Genomic DNA, 18396 nt, shown 5'->3' on the forward strand with positions numbered 1-18396 from the left:
AATGACATTTCATAAGAATTTAGGAGAATAAAAATGAATTATTTGAGTAATGTATTAGAATTGAAAGTGTGGTCTATAAAAGGCCAGATATTTCTGAAATTAATTTAGCATGTACAAAAAATTAAAATCATTTAAAAATAATAAGCTATCATTTACCTTTTTTTACTGTTGCTATAGAGTGAATGTTTGTCTTCCTCCAAAATTTACATGTTGATATCCTAACACACAATGTGATAGTATGAGAAGTTGGACCCTTTGGGAGGTGCATTGGGAGGCTCTGTCCTCATGAATAGGATTATTGTCTTCATAAAGAGACCCCAGAGAACTACCTCAATCCAACAGCAAGTGAAGACATAGTAAAAAGACACACAGAAAGTGAGTTCTCACCAGATACTGAATCTGCTGTCACCTTGATCTTGGACTTCCCAGCTCCAAAACTGTGAGAAATAAATTTATGTTGTGTATAAGCCAACCAATACATTTTTTTTTCTTATAGCAGCCCAAACGGACTAAGGCCAATGTTGACACTGCATTGAGGTGCAAAAGCACCAGTGGGTAAAACTGCTAACTCTGTTGCATAAATCAAGACAATTGCTTTCAACTGTATTATTACTCATTGTACTATGCATACCATACATTCATAGGAAAACAATAAGGCCAGCTTTACTCAGTTATGCCCTTGATGGAGTAGCAAAAATGATTAGATTTATTGCATATTGGCTGTTGAGTATATATTCTTTAAGTATTCTGTTCAACAAAATGAGAAATATGCATAAAACACTTCTGCTACATACCTGGAATACAGTTGTTTCAGAAAACACTTAAGTTGTTTCAGTCATGAATTCAACTAGTGCCTTTTTTTGGGGGGGGTTCAACTGATATTATAAGGCAAAATTAAAGAAGAGTTTAATAAAAACATTGTACTTCAGTTGGCAAATTTGTGTTCCTCTCAAAAGTATATGGATTAGGGATACTTTTTGAGATTCAGTGTGGTAAGTTATTTCTCCATAAGTAGTTATTTTTACATTATGTGTCTCCTTTATATAGTATCTTTCTGTGTTTGGCTTCTGTCATTACCACAACTGATTTAAAAAAATTTTTTTTTGCATGAATAACTTCTTTAGTGGTGATTTCTCAGATTTTGGTGCACCCATCTCCCAAGCAGTGTACACTGTACCCAATGTATAGTCTTTTACCCCTCACTCCACTCCCACCCTTTCCCCTGAGTCCCCAAAGTCCATTGTATTATTTTTATGCCTTTGCACTCTCATAGCTTAGCTCTCACTTATGAGTGAGAATATATGATGTTTAGTTTTTATTCTTGAGTTACTTTACTTAGAACAATGGTCTTCAGTTCCATCCAGGTTGCTGTGAATGCCATTATTTCGTTCCTTTTTATGGCTGAGTAGTATTCTATGGTATATACGTATATACCACATTTTCTTTATCCACTCGTTGAATGATGGGCATTTGAACAAGTTCCATATTTTTGCAAATGCAAATTGTGCTGCTATAAGCATGTGTGTGCAAGGTTTTCTTTTTTGTTGTTTGTATAACTTCTTTTCTTCTCAGTAGAAACCCCGTAGTGGGATTGCTGGATCAAATGGTAGATCTATTTTAGTTCTTTAAGGAATATGCACACTGCTTTCCATAGTGATTGTATTAGTTTACATTTCCACCGTCAATATAAAAGTGTTTCTTTTCTCACCACATCCACACCAACATCAATTTTTTTTTTAATTATTGTCATTCTTGAAGGAAAAGGGTGGTATTGCATTGAGGTTTTGATTTGCATTTCTTTCATAATTAGTGTTGTTAAGCATTTAAAAAATGTGTTTGTTGGTTGTTTATATATCTTCTTCTGAGAATTGTCTATTCATATCATTTGCCCACTTTTTGATGATAGGATCATTTGCTTTTTTCTTGCTGATTTGTTTGAGGTTTTTGTAGATTCGATATTAGCCCTTTGTCAGAAGTATAGATTTTGAAGATTTTCTCCTACTTTTTGGGTTGTCTGTTTACTCTGCTGATTACTTCTTTTGTTGTGCAAAAGTTATAAATTTAATTAAGTCCCATAAATTTATCTTTGTTCTTATTGCATTTGCTTTTGGGTTCTTGGTGAAGAAATCTTTGCCTAAGACATGTCTAGAAGGGTTTTTCCAATGTTATCTTCTAGAATTTTGTGGTTTCAGCTCTCAGATTTAAGTCTTTGATACATCTTGAGTTTATTTTTGTATGTGGTGAGAGATGAGATTCCAGTTTTATTCTTCTAGATGTGGCTTGCCAATTATCCCAGGACCATTTGTTGAACAGGGCGTCTTTTCCCCACTTTATGTTTTTGTATAGTTTGTCCAAGATAAGTTGGCTGTGAGTATTTGGCTTTATTTCTGGGTTCTCTGTTTTGTTCCATTGTTCTAAATGCCTACTTTTTTACCAGTACCATGCTGCTTTGGTGGCTATGAATTTATAGTATAGTTTGAAATCAGGTAAAGCAGCGCCTCTGGATTTATTCTTTTTGCTTGGCCTTACTTTTGCTATGTGGACTCTTTTCTCATTCCATATGAATTTTAGGATTGTCTTTTCCAGTTCTGTGAAGAATGATGATGGTATTTTGATGGAAATTGCATTGAATTTATAAATTGCTTTTGGTAGTATGATCATATGTACAACAGTGTTTCTACCTATCCATGAGTATGGGATGTGTTTCCATTTGTTTGTCATCTATGATTTATTTCAACAGTGTTTTGTAGTTTTCCTTGTAGAAGTCTTTCACCACCTTGGTAGGTGTATTCCTAAGTATTTATTTTATTTGCAGCTATTGCTGAAGAGGTTGAGTTCTTGATTTGATTCTCAGCTTGGTCACTGTTGGTGTATAGCTGAGCTACTGATTTATGTACATTTGCTCTGTATCCTGAAACTTTGCTGAATTCATTTACCAGTTCTAGGTGCTTTTTAGATGAGTCTTTAAGGTTTTCTAGGTATGCCATCATGTCATCAGCAAACAGTGACAGTTTGACTTTCTCTTTACTGAATTGGATGCTCTTTATTTTTTCCTTTTGTCTGATTGCTCTGGCTAGGACTTCCTCAGTTGAATAGGCATGGTGAAAGTGGGCATTATTGCCTTATTCCAGTTCTCAGGGGAGAATGCTTTCAACTTTTCCCCATTCAGTATAATGTTGACTGTGGGGTTGTGAAAGTTGGCTTTTATTACCTTAAAGTATACTCCTCCTATGCCAGTTTTGCTGAGGGTTTTACTCATAAAGCTATGCTGGATTTTGTCAAATGTTTTTTCTGCATCTATGGAGATAATAATGTGATTTTTGTTCTTAATTCTGTTTATGTGGTGTATCACATTTATTGACTTGCTTATGTTAAACAATCCATGCATTCCTGGTATGAAACCCACCTGATCATGGTGGATTTTTTTTTTTTGATATGCTCTTGGATTCGGTTAGCTAGCATTTGTTGAGAATTTTTGCATCTATGTTTATCAGAGATATTCGTCTGTAGTTTTCTGTTTTTCTGTGTCCCTTCCTGGTTTTGGTATTAGGGTTAGCCTCATGTAATGATTTAGGGAGGATTTCCTCTTTCTTTATACTGTGGAATCATGTCAATAGAATTGGTACCAATTTTTCTTTGAATGTCTGATAGAATCTAGCTGTGAATCCATCTGGTCCTGGACTGTTTTGTTGATGAATTTTTAAATACCATTTCAATCTTGCTGCTTGTTATTGGTCTATTCAGAGTTTCTATTTATTCCTGGCTTTACCTAGAAGGATTGTATATTTCCAGGAATTTTTCCATTTCCTTTAGGTTTTCTAGTTTATGTGCATGAAGGTGTTCATAGTAGCCTTGAATCATCTTTTATATTTCTGTGGTATTGGTTGTAATAATTTTCATTTCATTTCTAATTGAGTTTATTTGGATCTTCTGTCTTCTTTTCTTGGTTTATTTCACTAATAGTCTATCAATTTTACTTTTCTTTTCAAAGAACCAGCTTTTTGTTTTATTCGTCTTTCATACTTTTTTGTTTTAATTTCATTTAGTTCTGCTCTAATCTTGGTTATTTGTTTTCTTCTGCTGGATTTAGGTTTGGTTTGTTCTTGTTTTTCTAGCTCTTTGAGATGTGACATTACATTGTCAATTGTGCTTTTTTAAAACTTTTTGATGTAGGTATTTAATGCTATGAACTTTTCCCTTAGCACTGCTTTTGCTGTATCCCAGAGATTTTGATAGTTTGTGTAACTACTATCATTCAGTTTGAAGAATTTTTAAATTTCCGTCATGATTTTATTGTTGACCCAATGATCATTCAGGAGAAGGTTATTTAATTTTCATGTATGTGCATGGTTTTGTGCATTCCTTTTGGAGTTGATTTCCAATTTTATTCCACTGTGGTCTGAGAGAGTACTTACTACAATTTTGATTTTTTAAAATTTGTTGAGACTTGTTTTGTGGCTTATCATATAGTCTATCTTGGAAAATGTTTCTTGTGCTGATGAATAGAATGTATATTCTGCAGTTGTTGGGTAGAATGCTCTGTAAATATCTGTTAAGTACGTTTGTTTAAGGATATAGTTAAAAGTCCATTGTTTCTTTGTTGACTTTCTTTCTTGATTACCTATCTAGTGCTTTAAGGGGATTGTTGAATTCCCCCACTATTATTGTTTTGCTTTCTACCTCATTTCTTAGGTCTTGTAGTAACTGTTTTATAAATTTGAAAGCTTCAGTTTTAGGTGCATATATATTTAGGATTGTGATATTTTCCTTTTGGACTAGTCCTTTTATTATTTTACAATGTTCATCTTCATCTTTTTAAATAGCTGTTACTTTAAATTTTGTATGATATAAGTATAGCTACTTCTGCTCACTTTTGGTGTCCATTTGCATGGAACATGTTTTTTCACCCCTTTCCTTTAAGTTTATGTGAGTCCTTATGTGTCAGATGAGTCTCTTGAAGACAGCAGATACTTTTTTGGTGAATTCTTATCTATTTTTTCATTCTGTATATTTTTAAGTGGAGCATTTAGGCCACTTACATTCAATATTAGTACTGAGATGTGAGGCATTATTCTATTCAGGCTGCTGTTTGTTTCCTGAATACCTTGTTTTTTTAATTGTGTTTTTGTTTTATATACCCTGTGAGAATTATGCTCTGAGGAAATTAAATTTTGATATATTTTGAGAATTTGTTACAAGATTTATAGCTTTTCTTCAGCAGTTATTGTAGCGCTGGCTTGGTAGTGGTGAACTCTCTCAGCAATTGTTTGCCTGAAAAAGACTGTATCTTTCCTTCACTTAAAAGCTTAGTTTAAATGGATACAAAATTTGGGGCTGATAATTGTTTTGCCTGAGGAGGCTAAAGACAGGACCTCAATCTCTTCTAGCTTGTAGGGTTTCTGCTGAGAAATTTGCTGTTAATCTGACAGGTTTTTCTTTATAGGTTACATGACGCTTTTGCCTCATAGCTCTTAAGATTCTTTCCTTCATCTTGACTTTAAATAACCTGATGACTGTGCACCGAGACAATGATCTTTTTGTGATGATTTTCCAGATGTCTTTTGAGCTTCTTGTATTTGGATATCTAGATGTGTAGCAAGGCTGGGGAAGTTTTCCTCGATTATTCCTTCAAATATGTTTTCCAAACTTTTTGATTTCTCTTATTCCTCGGGAACACCAATTATTCTTAGGTTATTTAACATAAGTCCAAACTTTTTAGAGGCTTTGCTCATTTTTTAATTTTTTTTTGTGTTTGTTGGATTGGGTTACTTCAAAAGCCTTGTCTTCAAGCTCTGAAGTTCTTTTCTCTACTTGTTTGATTTGATTGCTGAGACTATCCAGTGCATTTTCTATTTACCTGCGTCCTTTATTTCAAGTTGTGATTGCTTTTTATTTATGCTATTTCACTGGATATTTTTTCATTCGCATCTCGTATCATTTTTTTTTATTTAAGTTGGACATCACCTTTTTCTGGCGCCTCCTTTATTAGCTTAATAATTAACCTTCTGAATTTTCTTTCTGGCAACTCAGATTTAACCGAGGTTTGGATCCATTGCTGGCGAGCTACTGTGATTTTTGCGGGGTGATAAGAAACTTGTTTTGTTATGTTACCAGATTATTTTTTCTGGTTCCTTTTCATTTGGGTAGACTATGTAAGAAGGAAAGTCTGGGACTTAATGGCTGCTCTTCAGATTCTTTTGTTACATGGGGTGCTCCCTTGATTTGTTGCTCTCCCCCTTTCTTCAGGTATGAGGCTTCCTGAGAGCCATATGGCAGTGATTGTTGTTTCTCTTATGGATCTAGCCACCCAGCAGAGGTACCATTCTCTGGGCTATTACTTGGGAATGTCTGCTAAAAGTCCTTTGTTGTGATTTGTCTTCAGGTTTCTCAGCCATGGATACCAGCACATGCTTTTTTGGAGGTAGGAGGTGAGTGACATCCACTCTGTGAGGGTCCTTGGTTGTATTTTTAAGTGTGCTGGTTTTGTGTTGGTTGGCGTCCAGCCAGGAGGTTGTGCTTTCAAGAGGCATCAGCTGCAGTAGTATAGAGGGGATACAAGCTTTCCCTAGGGTCAAGTGGTGGGGGGACCCATAGAGCTCCCCAGAGATTCTGTTTTCTGTCTTTGGCTACCAAGGCAGGTAGAGAAAGACCATCAGGTGGGGGCAAGGTTAGGCGTGTCTGAGCTCTGACTCTCCTTTTGTGGGGCTTGCTGAGGCTGCTGTGGGGGATAAGAGTGTGGTTTCCAGGCCAATGGAGTTGTGTTCCCAGGACAATTATGGCTGCCTCTGATGTGTCACACAGATCTTAAGGGAAATTGGGGAAAGCCGGCAGCCACAGGCCTCATTCAGCTCCCATTCAGCCCGCAGCTCAAAAGACTGGTCTCACTTCCCCCATCTCCCCCAATAGCACCAAGTTTATTTCTAGGCAGCTGGTGAGCAGGGCTGAGAACTTGTCCCAGGCTACAAGCCTCTTAGCTGAGAAAGCAAGCCAAATCAGTTTCTTGGCTGTCCCACAGAGACTGTAGCAGCAATCCATCTCCTTCAAGGGGTCTGTGAGTTCTCTTGGCTTTTCTCGTATGTTCCTGTGGTAATTCTTGGAGCAAAAGTTCCTGATGTGGGTCTCCATAGGCTGCTCTGTCTGAGAAGGAACTTCAAGTTAGTCCTGTCTCCTGTCTGCCATTTTTTGGGGATTAACCTAGTGACTGTTTTACGGAACACATCTTTACTTCAAAAAGGGCTTACAGAAAAAATGGTTATTCATGTTGGGATATTAGGAAGATTTTTTTTCAGAAAACTACAAAAGGACTGTCAATTCAAGTATGGCAACTAACACTATTTGTTGCCGATGACAAAATTTGAGCTTTCAAATGAAACTTAGAGCTTTGTAAAACTTGCATTTACCACCATGGATCTGACAGGTTTCCAATATTTAATTATTTTCTTATAATATTTATGGAAATAGTATCAAATGTGATGCATTTTTTGATACTGTATAATAAAATATGTTCACATTTGGAGGTTCTGCATCAATGAACGAATGTTTTTGAAATGAACAATATAATATGTTGTACAGCCATGCATGGAGAAAAGTTCAATTTAAACTACAAGATTGATCTATGCATTTTAATATAATAAGAAATATCGTCGATATATTTTCAGTGTCCATATTGCAACTTACGTTTATGAAACTAACACTTGCTCAGTTTTGATTTAGTGTCAAAGACTATCCACAACTATCTGTAATATCTTCTTAAAATACTTTTACTGTTTCAACAATGTATCTATGTAAGGCTGAATTTTTTATGTACATCAAATGAAACAATGTTTAACCACTGACAGTATAGAAGCAGGTATTAGAACTAATTTTTTTCTATGAAACCACACATTGAGATTGCAAAAATGTAAAACAATGTTACTCTTCTTACTGCAAATTTTATTTTGTAAATGTAGTAGTACATTTTTATTAAAATAAATTATTTAGCTAACATAGATAATATTTTATGTTTATTTTTATTAACATTGTTATTTATAGTTATTATTTTTGTGGTACTTCAGAATAAATAAATACTCTTCCACTTTTAATTTTTAATATAGAACATATTCGTAGATGAAATCTATATTTTAAAAAAACTCTTTATGCTTATCAATACTTTTTAAGATTGTAAAGGTGGCTTTGACCCAAAAGTTGAAGAATGACTGGATTAACAAGTTTCCTCCAAAAGTCAAATAAAATTTGGATGCATCTGAGTTTACTTGTAAATGACTAAATTAACTTTTTTTTTCTACTGAACAAAATGGGAGTTTCAGGTAGAAATTAAGTTCAGTTACAGAAAAGCAGTTATATTTTTGCATCTCTGTATTTGTAATTTTAAGTTTTTATATTAACTGCATTTGTCTTTTTGTCCTCTACTGCCTGATTTGGAGGGTAATCTAGTCTCAGCAATATTTTATTGGAATTGTTCAACTATCTCAAGCCCCAATTTTTACCCCTTTCTGGTATTTTCAAGATTTTTGGTGACCTCATATAGTTCAGACATTTAGGAAAATGTCTTTGAGATTTAGCCCATTCCATTTGGTGCTAGGATTCTCATGTACAAGCCCAAATTTCCTATTAAAATATGTGCAGCCCTGTATTATATAGGATCCATATATTTCATGTGCATATTAGCTACCAGGGCTTTTTACACAGTGTCTAAGGCTCTTGAAAATTTCAACTCTTAAACATCCATGAGCTACTTTGATAGGAATTCTTATATCTCCTAGAATCCTGAATAATTTCAGGGCACGGAGCTTAAATAATTTTTCAGATGCTTACTGAGTCTTAAGAAACTTAATTCTAGATTCTCACTTGATACCTGTGATGATGATATGGTTTGAATTTTTGTCCCCCACCCAAATCTCATGTCAAGTTGTAATCCCCGATGTTGGGAGGTGATTGAATAATGAAGACGGATTTCCCCCTTGCTCTTCTCTTGATAGTGAGTTATCATGAAATCTGGTTGTTTAAAAGTGGGTAGCACCTCCCTCTTTGCTCTCTCTTTCTCCTTCTCCAGCCACGTAAAACATGACTGCTTTCTCTTCAACTTCTGTCATGAATGTAAGATTCCGTAGCCATGCCTCCTGTACAGCCTGCAGATATGAGTCAATTAAATCTCTTTTCTTTATAAATTACCCAGTCCCAGGTAGTTCTTTATAGCAATGCAAAAACAAACTAATACAGATGGTTAATTCTGTGAATCAACTTGCTTAGGTTAAAATACCCAGTGATTCCATCACACAGTAATCTAGATGCTCCTGTGAAAGTATTTCATAGATGTGGTTTATATTTATAATCAGTTGACAGTTTATTCTTCATAATATATGTGGACATTATCTAATAAGTTGAAATGTTTTAAAAGAAAACACTGAGATATCCTTGAAGAAGAAAAAAAGGTCTCAAGACTGCAGCATCAAATTCTGCCAGAGATAATTCTGCCAGACTGCCCTATTAATGTGCCAGATTCCTGTAATTGCATGAGCTAATTCCTTGAAATAAATTGTGTGTGTGTGTGTGTGTGTGTGTGTGTGTGTGTATCAAATTTCCTCCTTGTTTTATTTTTCTGGAGAACCCTGACTAATACATATTTTGGTATTGAGAGTGTGGTGTGCTACTGTCCCAGTCCATTTCCTGAAAAACGAAGAGCTGCAGGGTTTCAGTGGAGCTTAGAATAAGAGAAGGCTCTGCATCAGGTTCAGGCTATAATGAAAGCTGATATGTTACTTGGGACATATGATTCAGCAGATCCAATGGTGCTTGAGATATCACTGTCAGATAGGGATGCTGTTTGGAGCATTTTGGAGGCCTGAGTAGGTGAATTACAGTGCAGATCCTTAGAACTGTGAAGCAAATTGCTGCCCTTGTCTGTGTATAACTATTCTGTTTTTTGGAAATGGTTTTGGCTTCCTACGGAACACTTAGTCATGGTCTATCAAGTTACCATATGACCTAAACTTCCTGGTTTGCAGATGGTTCTGTATGATATGCAGCACAATCAGAAAGTGAAGAGCTACAGCACTTTAGTGCCTTTCTGAGACTTCCTCAAAGGACAGTCATAAAGAAACATCTCCCAATGGGCATAATTTCAAACAGTGCACTTCGTTATTTATTTTTTGGCAAAAAGAAATGTTCAGAGGTATGAGTATATACCAGTTCATGCGATGTGGCCAGTGGTTTTGCCATATAGTCAGGGATTTGGCAAGAAGCAGATTGGAAATTTGGTAACTAGGAGGTCTGAGGAAGAGGTATGTGGAGAGTCCTCTCTGTATGAGCATAAAAGTAAAGATATTTGTATGCTATGTGAATGCTCACCAAAGGGTGACCACAACTGAGAAGAATTTAAATATATATATGCATTGGCTCAACAACACAATCTTCAACTTACCAAGGCTAACCTGGTTATAGCCATGACTGAGTGCCCAATATGCCAGCAGCAGAGGCCAATACTGAGTCCCAGATATTGCATCATTCCCCACAATGATCAGCAAGCTACCTCGTGGCAGGTTGATTACATTGGCTTACTTTCACTATGAAAGGAGAAATACTCTGCTCTTACCAAAGTAGACACTTTGGAAATTGATTTGTCTATTCTTCATGCAATTGTTCGGTCAAACATACTATCTGTGGACTTACAAAATGCCTTATCCACTGTCATGGTATCACACATGACACTGTTTCTTATCAAGGAACTCACTTCACTGCAAATGAAGTGCAGCAATGGTCCCATCTTTATGGGATTCACTGGTGGTACCACGTTTCCAATCATTCTGAAGTAGCTGGCTTGGTAGAATGATAAAATGGTCTTTTCAATACTCAGTTATAACCCAGTTAGGTGTTTATAGGGCTTGGGCAATGTTTTCGAGTAGGTTGAACATGTTCTAAATCAGTGCCCAATAAATGGAGTTGTCACTTTCATATCCAGCATTTGCAAGTTACGAGGCAAGTGAATCGGAGTGGTGCTACTCAGTATTACCTCTAATGATCCACTAGCAATATTTCTGCTTCCTGTTCCTGTGGTTTCCTATATATACGTGTGTGTGTGTGTGTGTGTGTGTGTGTGCCTGTGTGATCTTTGTTTTTTCTTTTATCCTCTTATTCTATAAGAAGATGTATTAATAATAATCTTTACATCACGCCTACCTGTACTTGTGCTACATCAGCTAAAAATGAACGTTGAATAAGATACAAAGCCTCATAATATACTGTACAACACATACAGCATACAATTAAAAATCACTCATTATACCAATAACTAGTAAAATCACAAGATGAAGGTGAAAATACCACACTAAGCTTTTTCAGCTGTCCCAGTTATCTGACAAAGGTATTAAAACAGTCACAATAATAAAAATTTAGTAAGAAATTACAAATTTACCAGACAAACTAAAAGTACAAAATTGCAATAAAATTTCTACTAAAAGTGGAACTACCATATGACCCAGCAATGTAACTACTGGGTATATACTAAAAAGAAAGGTAATATTGCAAACAAAGTGTTATCTGAACTCTTACATTTGTTGCAGCATTGTTTACAATAGCCCAGATTTTGAAGCAATTTAAGTGTCCATCAACAGAGAAATGGATAAAAAACGTGGCACATATATGCAATGGAGTACTATTTAGTCACAAAGAAGAATGAAATGCAGTCATTTGCAACAACATAGATGGAACTGGATATTATTATGCAGAGTGAAATAAGCCAGACACAGAAATACAAACATTACATGTTCTCACTTATCTGTGGGATCCAAAATTCAAAACAAACTCATGGACATAGAGAGTAGAAGAATGGTTATTAGAGGCTTGAAAGGGTAATGGGGTGCTTATTTACCCCATGGTGGTGGAGCTTATTTTTCCAGCTTCCAATCATATGATTTCTCTGATTAATAGATGATGATGGAAAGATAATTATGAGAATTCTGAATGTAAGCCTCAAAATGCCTAGAACTTTCTGCTTTCTCTCTAAGAGGACTGCAAATTTGTAAAGAAGCCTGTTGCAGCCTTCTTGAGGGTGAGAAAGCTTGTAGTGAGAATAAACACATGGAGAGAGAGGCCTTGATATTTTGGCCATCACAACTAAGGTCGATATGGGTAAATAAGGCCATTTAGGACCAGCAAGGCTGTAGCTGACAGGCCAACTGACTGCATAGCTAATTGAACCCAGCCAGTGCCAACCATAGCAAAAATGACCAGCTTCAGCTGTGGCCTGCCAAAATATTCAACCTGCTGAATCAAGAAGAAATAAATGGTTACTGCTTAGTATCCTAATTTTGAGTAGTTTGTTATGCAAGAATAGAAAAGACAAGTGGAAGAATAGATTCATTGAAACGTAGCATGCTGATAACTGGAGTACAATGATTGTACCATATGAAATCTAAGAAGACACAACAAATAAGTCAGTATAAAAAAATTGATCTCAGAAAGCAGACAAAAATAATTAGGCGGGGGACCAGGGGTCAGACGTCTAGTCATTTGAGAGATCAATAATAACAAGTGAAAAGCTGTCTCAGAAATCGGTGTATTGGGCAAGTTATCAAAGCTACCATTCAAGAACAGAAAATAAGTCAGAGGTCCAATTATAGAAAATGAGAAATAATATTAGAGCCATAACATAGAAATCAAGTAAATGCCCAAATATGATAACAAGAAAATAAATTAGAAGAAAAATTTGGTGGATAGTACGTATCCTGGGTTACTGGATTAGAACTTCTTAGAGTTTACATAATTAATTTCTGTAGTCTGAAACAGGGTTGAGTATGGTGGAAAAAGGGTCTGGGAAGGAATAATGAATGATTGCCTTGAATAAAAGAAGAGGGGGGCTATGGGGAGCACGATATCAGAAACACTGTTAGAACAATACATTGCCAAAACATTTTTGACAATTTATTCAGAATAATTTTATATGTAGGCCAATCAGATGCACAATCATCAATATAGTGTAATGTGAAAAGTAGTATGTTCAAATAACCTTTCCATTCTTTTCTGGCCCAGTTTCTGATGTCTCAAGGCATACCTCTAAATTTTTCTATGTCAGGGAAAAGGTAAAAATGGAAACACGCACATATTTTAAAAGTAAAAATCAATCAAATTGTTAAATATGTTCAATATTCTTTCCTTGACAATATAAAAAAGCATGGGTAATGCTATACTTTTTCATGTGACTAAAATTTTAAACAATATAAAACATAACTGAATTAAATTACTGCAAATTTCTGTTTGATTTGTTAATGAATTGCCAATGTTTAAATGGGTACCAATCAATCAAATCATACATAATTCATAAGTTACTACATATTTTTCTATAAAATTCTTATTTAGGCATTATTAACATAATTAATCATACATTCACATAGTTTATGTTCTTTTGAAATTAATGACTTCAAGAATTAAAAATATATAATAATATTCAAATTATGCAAAGTGCAATATAAAATGTAAATAAGCCTATTTATGTGTATAAAATTACATTTTTGTGGTCTTAAAAACTTTACTTCTAAGTTATTCAAAAGTATTAAAATTAAAAAAATTATAATGAAAAAATATATATTTTAAGACAAAAGCATTAAAACATATAAAAAATAATGTAATACACCACATTAACGTTTGTAAGAATAGAGAAAAAAAGCATCCAAATCAGAGAGAAAAAAGTTAAATTTACTCTGTTTGCAGAGCACATGAACTTATGTATAGAAATTGTTAAAGACTCCATAAAAATATTTGAACAAATAGAAAAATTTAGCTAAGTTTCAGATACAAATCCAGCATGCAAATATCAGTTGCAATTCTATACCATGACAATTATCAATCTAAAAAAAATTAAATATGCAATATCATTCACAAAACACCAAAAAGAATACAACACTTAGGAATATATTGAACCAAGGACATGAGAAACTTGTACACTGAAAAATCACAAAACACTAATGAAAATGTAAAGAAGATGCAAACGATGGCTCTACATCCTGTGTTCGTGGACAAGAAGAACTAATACAGGCATACAAAAGAGATATTGCCAGTTGAATAGTACAATACCTCAAAAATAGCTTCATCGTTAAAAAGATAAAGTGATGCAACAACAACTCAAGCATAGATTGAGAGTTTCCAGGAATCTACCTAAGCTGCCTGTCCATAGAAATGCTTGCTATAAAGTGACAAATATTTAACACAAAGTCAGTTGTACTAGGTTGCAGACGGACCTCAATGAAGTGTACATTGCAGTAATAAAAGTCACAAAATTTTTTTGGTTACCCAGTGAATGTAAAAGTTATGTTTACACTACACTGTAGCCTACTAAGTGTGCAACAGCATTATGTCTAAAAAAGCAATGTACATACCTTATTTTTAAAATATATTATTGCTAAATATGCTAATGATGATTTCAGCCTTCAGCATGCTGTAATCTGCTTGTTGGTAGAGGGTCTTGCCTCAATGTTGATGGCTGCTGACTGGCTGACAAAGGAGGCAGTTAGTGAAGGTTGGGGTTACTGTGGCAATTTCTTAAAATAGGAAAACAATAAAGTTTGTCAAATCAATTGGCTTGACATTTCACAAAACATTTCTTTGTAGCATGTGGTGCTATTTGATAGCATTTTACACAAGGTAGAACTTATTTCAAAATTAGAGTCAATCCTCTGAAACCCTGCCACTGCTTTATCAACTAAGTTGATGTGATGTTCTAAGTTTGTTATTATTTCCACAATATTCACAACGTCTCCACCAGGACTACTCCTGAGATTCCATCTCAGGAAACCAATTCATTTGCTCATCTGTAAGAAGCAGCTCCTCATCCATTGGCATTTTATTATGACACTGCAGCAATTCATTCACATCTTCAGTCTCCACTTCTCATTCTAGCTCTCTTGCTGTTTCCACAACATGTGCAGTGACTTTCTCCACTGAGATCTTGAACCCCTTAAAGACACCAAAGTGGATTGAAATCATCTTCTTCCAAATTTCTGTTAATATTTCTCCTATGAGTCATAAATATTCTTAATGCTATCTAAAGTGGTGAATCATTTCCAGAAAGTTTTCAATTTACTTTGCCCAGATGCATCAGAGAAATCACTATCTATGGCAACTATAGCCTTACAAAATGTATTTATTAAATATTAAGGCTTGAAATTTGAGATCACGCCTCGATTCATTCCATGGGTTGCAGAATGCGTGTTGTGTTAGCAGGCATGAAAAAAAAACAAATTTTTTGTACATCTCCATCAGAGCTTATGGGGACTAGGTGCACTATCCATGAGCAGTAATATTTTGAAAGTTATCTTTCTTTCTTAACAGTAGCTCTCAACAGTGAGCTTAAAATAGTCAGCAACCCATGCTGTAAATAGATGTGCTATCATCTAAGCTTTGTTGTTCCAGTTATTGGCCATAGTCAGAGTGGATTTATCATAATTACTAAGGGCCCTAGGATTTTCAGAATGGCAAATGAGTACTGGCTTCAACCTAAGGTTCACTGTGATGGTTAATACTGAGTGTTAACTTGATTGGATTGAAGGATGTAGAGTATTTATCCTGGGTGTGTCTGTGTGGGTGTTGCCTAAAAGAGACTAACATTTGAGTCAGTAGCCTGGAGAAGGCAGATCCACCCTTAATCTAGTGGGCACAATCTAATCAACTTCTAGCGAATATAAAGCAGGCAGAAAAACGTCAAAAGGTGAGACGGGCCTAGCCTCCCAGCCTGCATCTTTCTCCCATGCTGGAGGCTTCCTGCCCTCGAACACTGGATTCCAAGTTCTTCAGTTTTGGGACTCAGATTGGCTCTCCTTGCTCCTCAGCTTGCAGACAACCTATTGTGGGACCTTGTGATCATGTAAGTTAATACTTAATTAGAATTAGAAGAATTCTTAGCTAGAATTAGAAGTGGAGCCTAAAGATGTGACTGAATTGCTGCAGTGTCATAATAAAACACCTGTGGATGAGGGAGGAGGAGTTACTTCTTTTTATTTCTAAAAAAAAGCTAATCCAAGCATATATATATATGCTAATCCAAGCATATATATATATATATATATGCTAATCCAAGCATATATATATATATGCTAATCCAAGCATATATATATATATATATATATATGTATATCTATCTCCTATTAGTTCTGTCCCTCTAAGAGAACCTTGACTAATACAGTTGCCAACTGCTACAACCCCTAGCAAGAGAGTCTGCCTGGTTTTTTTGGAGTTTTGAAGCTAGGCATTGACTTCTCTCTAGCTATGGAAGATATATATGGCATCTTCTTGCAATATAAGGTGATTTTATGTACGCTTAAAGTCTGTTGTTTAGTGTAGTCACCTTCATCAATTATCTTAGCTAGATCCTCTGGATAACTTGCTGCAGCTTTTGTACATCAGCACTTGCTAATTATCACAATGTACTTTTATGTTACCAAGATGGCTTGGTTCTACATGAACAAATCTCTGCTAGCTTCATACTTTTCTTCTGCAGATTCCTACTCCTTCCTCCTTCACAGAACTAAAAAGAGTTAGGACCTTGCTCTGGATTAGGTTTTGGCTCAAGGAAAGCTGGTAGTTGATATGATCTATCCAAACCACTGAAACGTTCTTATCAGTGACAGGCTGTTTTGCTTTCTTGGCATTCATGTGTTCACTGCAGTAGCATTTTTACTTTTCTTGAAGAAATTTTCCTTTGTATTCACAGCTTGGCTAATAGTTTGGCACAAGAGGCCTAGCCTCCAGCTGATCTTGGCTTTTGACCTGTTTTCCTTTCTGAGCTTAATCATTTCTAGCATTTGATTTAAAGTGAAAAATGTGTGGCTTTTCTTTTTTTTTCACTTGAACACATAAAGTTCCTTGAAGGGCTATGAGTTGGCCTAAGTTCAACGTTATTTTTTCTAAGAGAATAGTGAGGACTAGGGATCAGGAAAGAGATAAGGAAAGGGCTGGTTGATGGAACAGTCAGAACATGTACATTTATAGATTAAGTTTACTGTCTTTTGTTGATGTGGGTTGTGGCACCCCAAAACAATTACAATAATAACATCAAAGGACACTCATCACCATTCCAGATATAATCGTAATGAAAATGTTTGAAATATTAAAAGAGTTAGCTAAGTGTGACACAGATACACAAAGTAAGCACATGCAGTTGGAAAAATGGTGCCTATAGGCTTGCTTAACTGAGGGCTGCCACAAGCCTTCAATTTGTAAAAAATGCAATATAAGTGAAACACCATAAAAGAAAGTATGCCTGTATTGCTAAAATGTCCACACTACTCAAAGTGATATACAGATTCCATACAGTCTCAGTCAAAATTCCCAGTGGAATTTTTTACAGAAGTCGAAATAATGCATATACAATTGCTATGGAACTACCAAAGACTGAAAATAGCCTAATTGTTCTTGAGAAAGAAGAGCAAAGCTTGAGGCATCATTCTTCCTTGTTTAAATATACATTAAGGAGCAAGTTGTAGTAATAAAAACAGTATCACACTGGTATACAAATGGAGATATAGACCAATAGAACAGAATAGAGAGCCAAAAAATAGACCCTTGCATATACACTCGATTGATCTTCAACAAAGGTGCCAAGAATACCTAATGGGGAAAGGATAGTATTTCAGCAAATGGTGCCAAGGAAACAGAATATCGGCATGCAACGAATAAAATAGGACTCTTATCTTGCACTATACACAGGAATCAATTCAAAAATGATTAAATATGTAAATGTAAAACCTGAATTAATAAAACTCCTGGAAGAAAACATAGGGAGAACGCTTTATGACATTAATCTAGGCAAAGGTTTACTGAACATGACAGCAAACACACAGGTGTTATATATATTATATAAATATAATATATTTATATTATCTGAAATGAGATAGGGTTTTGACAGAGTGGGAAAGGTTAATGGAGAGAAAATTCTGAAACTCAAAGCTGTGGAACATGCAGATGGGGCAAAGTTATATAACAAACACACAAAGTATTCTTGTTTTAATTCTCTATTAATACGTTAATAAAGTGATATTCAATAAAAATAAGTTATGCCTGTATATAAATTTTAATATAAAGGACACTAAATGCTGACATTTTCCAGTATCATTATGTATTTCTCAACTGTCCTGACAAATGTCCCTATTAATCACCCTTTTATGAATGGCTTAGTAAAATTTAAATGTACATTCCTCAATATTTATGTTGTACATGCATGAAAATTAAGCCTTAATGAGTTCGAGAAACTTGGCCAAGGCCATATGTAGCTACTAAATAGCAGATTTGAAATGATTAGGTTGGTATAAACATCATTGCGAAGTTTGCAATTACTTTTTTTTTTTTTTTTTTGAGATGGAGTTTCACTTTTCTTGCCCAGGCTTCAGTGCAGTGGCACAATCTTGGCTC

The sequence above is a fragment of the Pan troglodytes genome, chromosome X, assembly GCF_028858775.2.
Source record: "Pan troglodytes isolate AG18354 chromosome X, NHGRI_mPanTro3-v2.0_pri, whole genome shotgun sequence".
NCBI lineage: Eukaryota > Metazoa > Chordata > Mammalia > Primates > Hominidae > Pan > Pan troglodytes.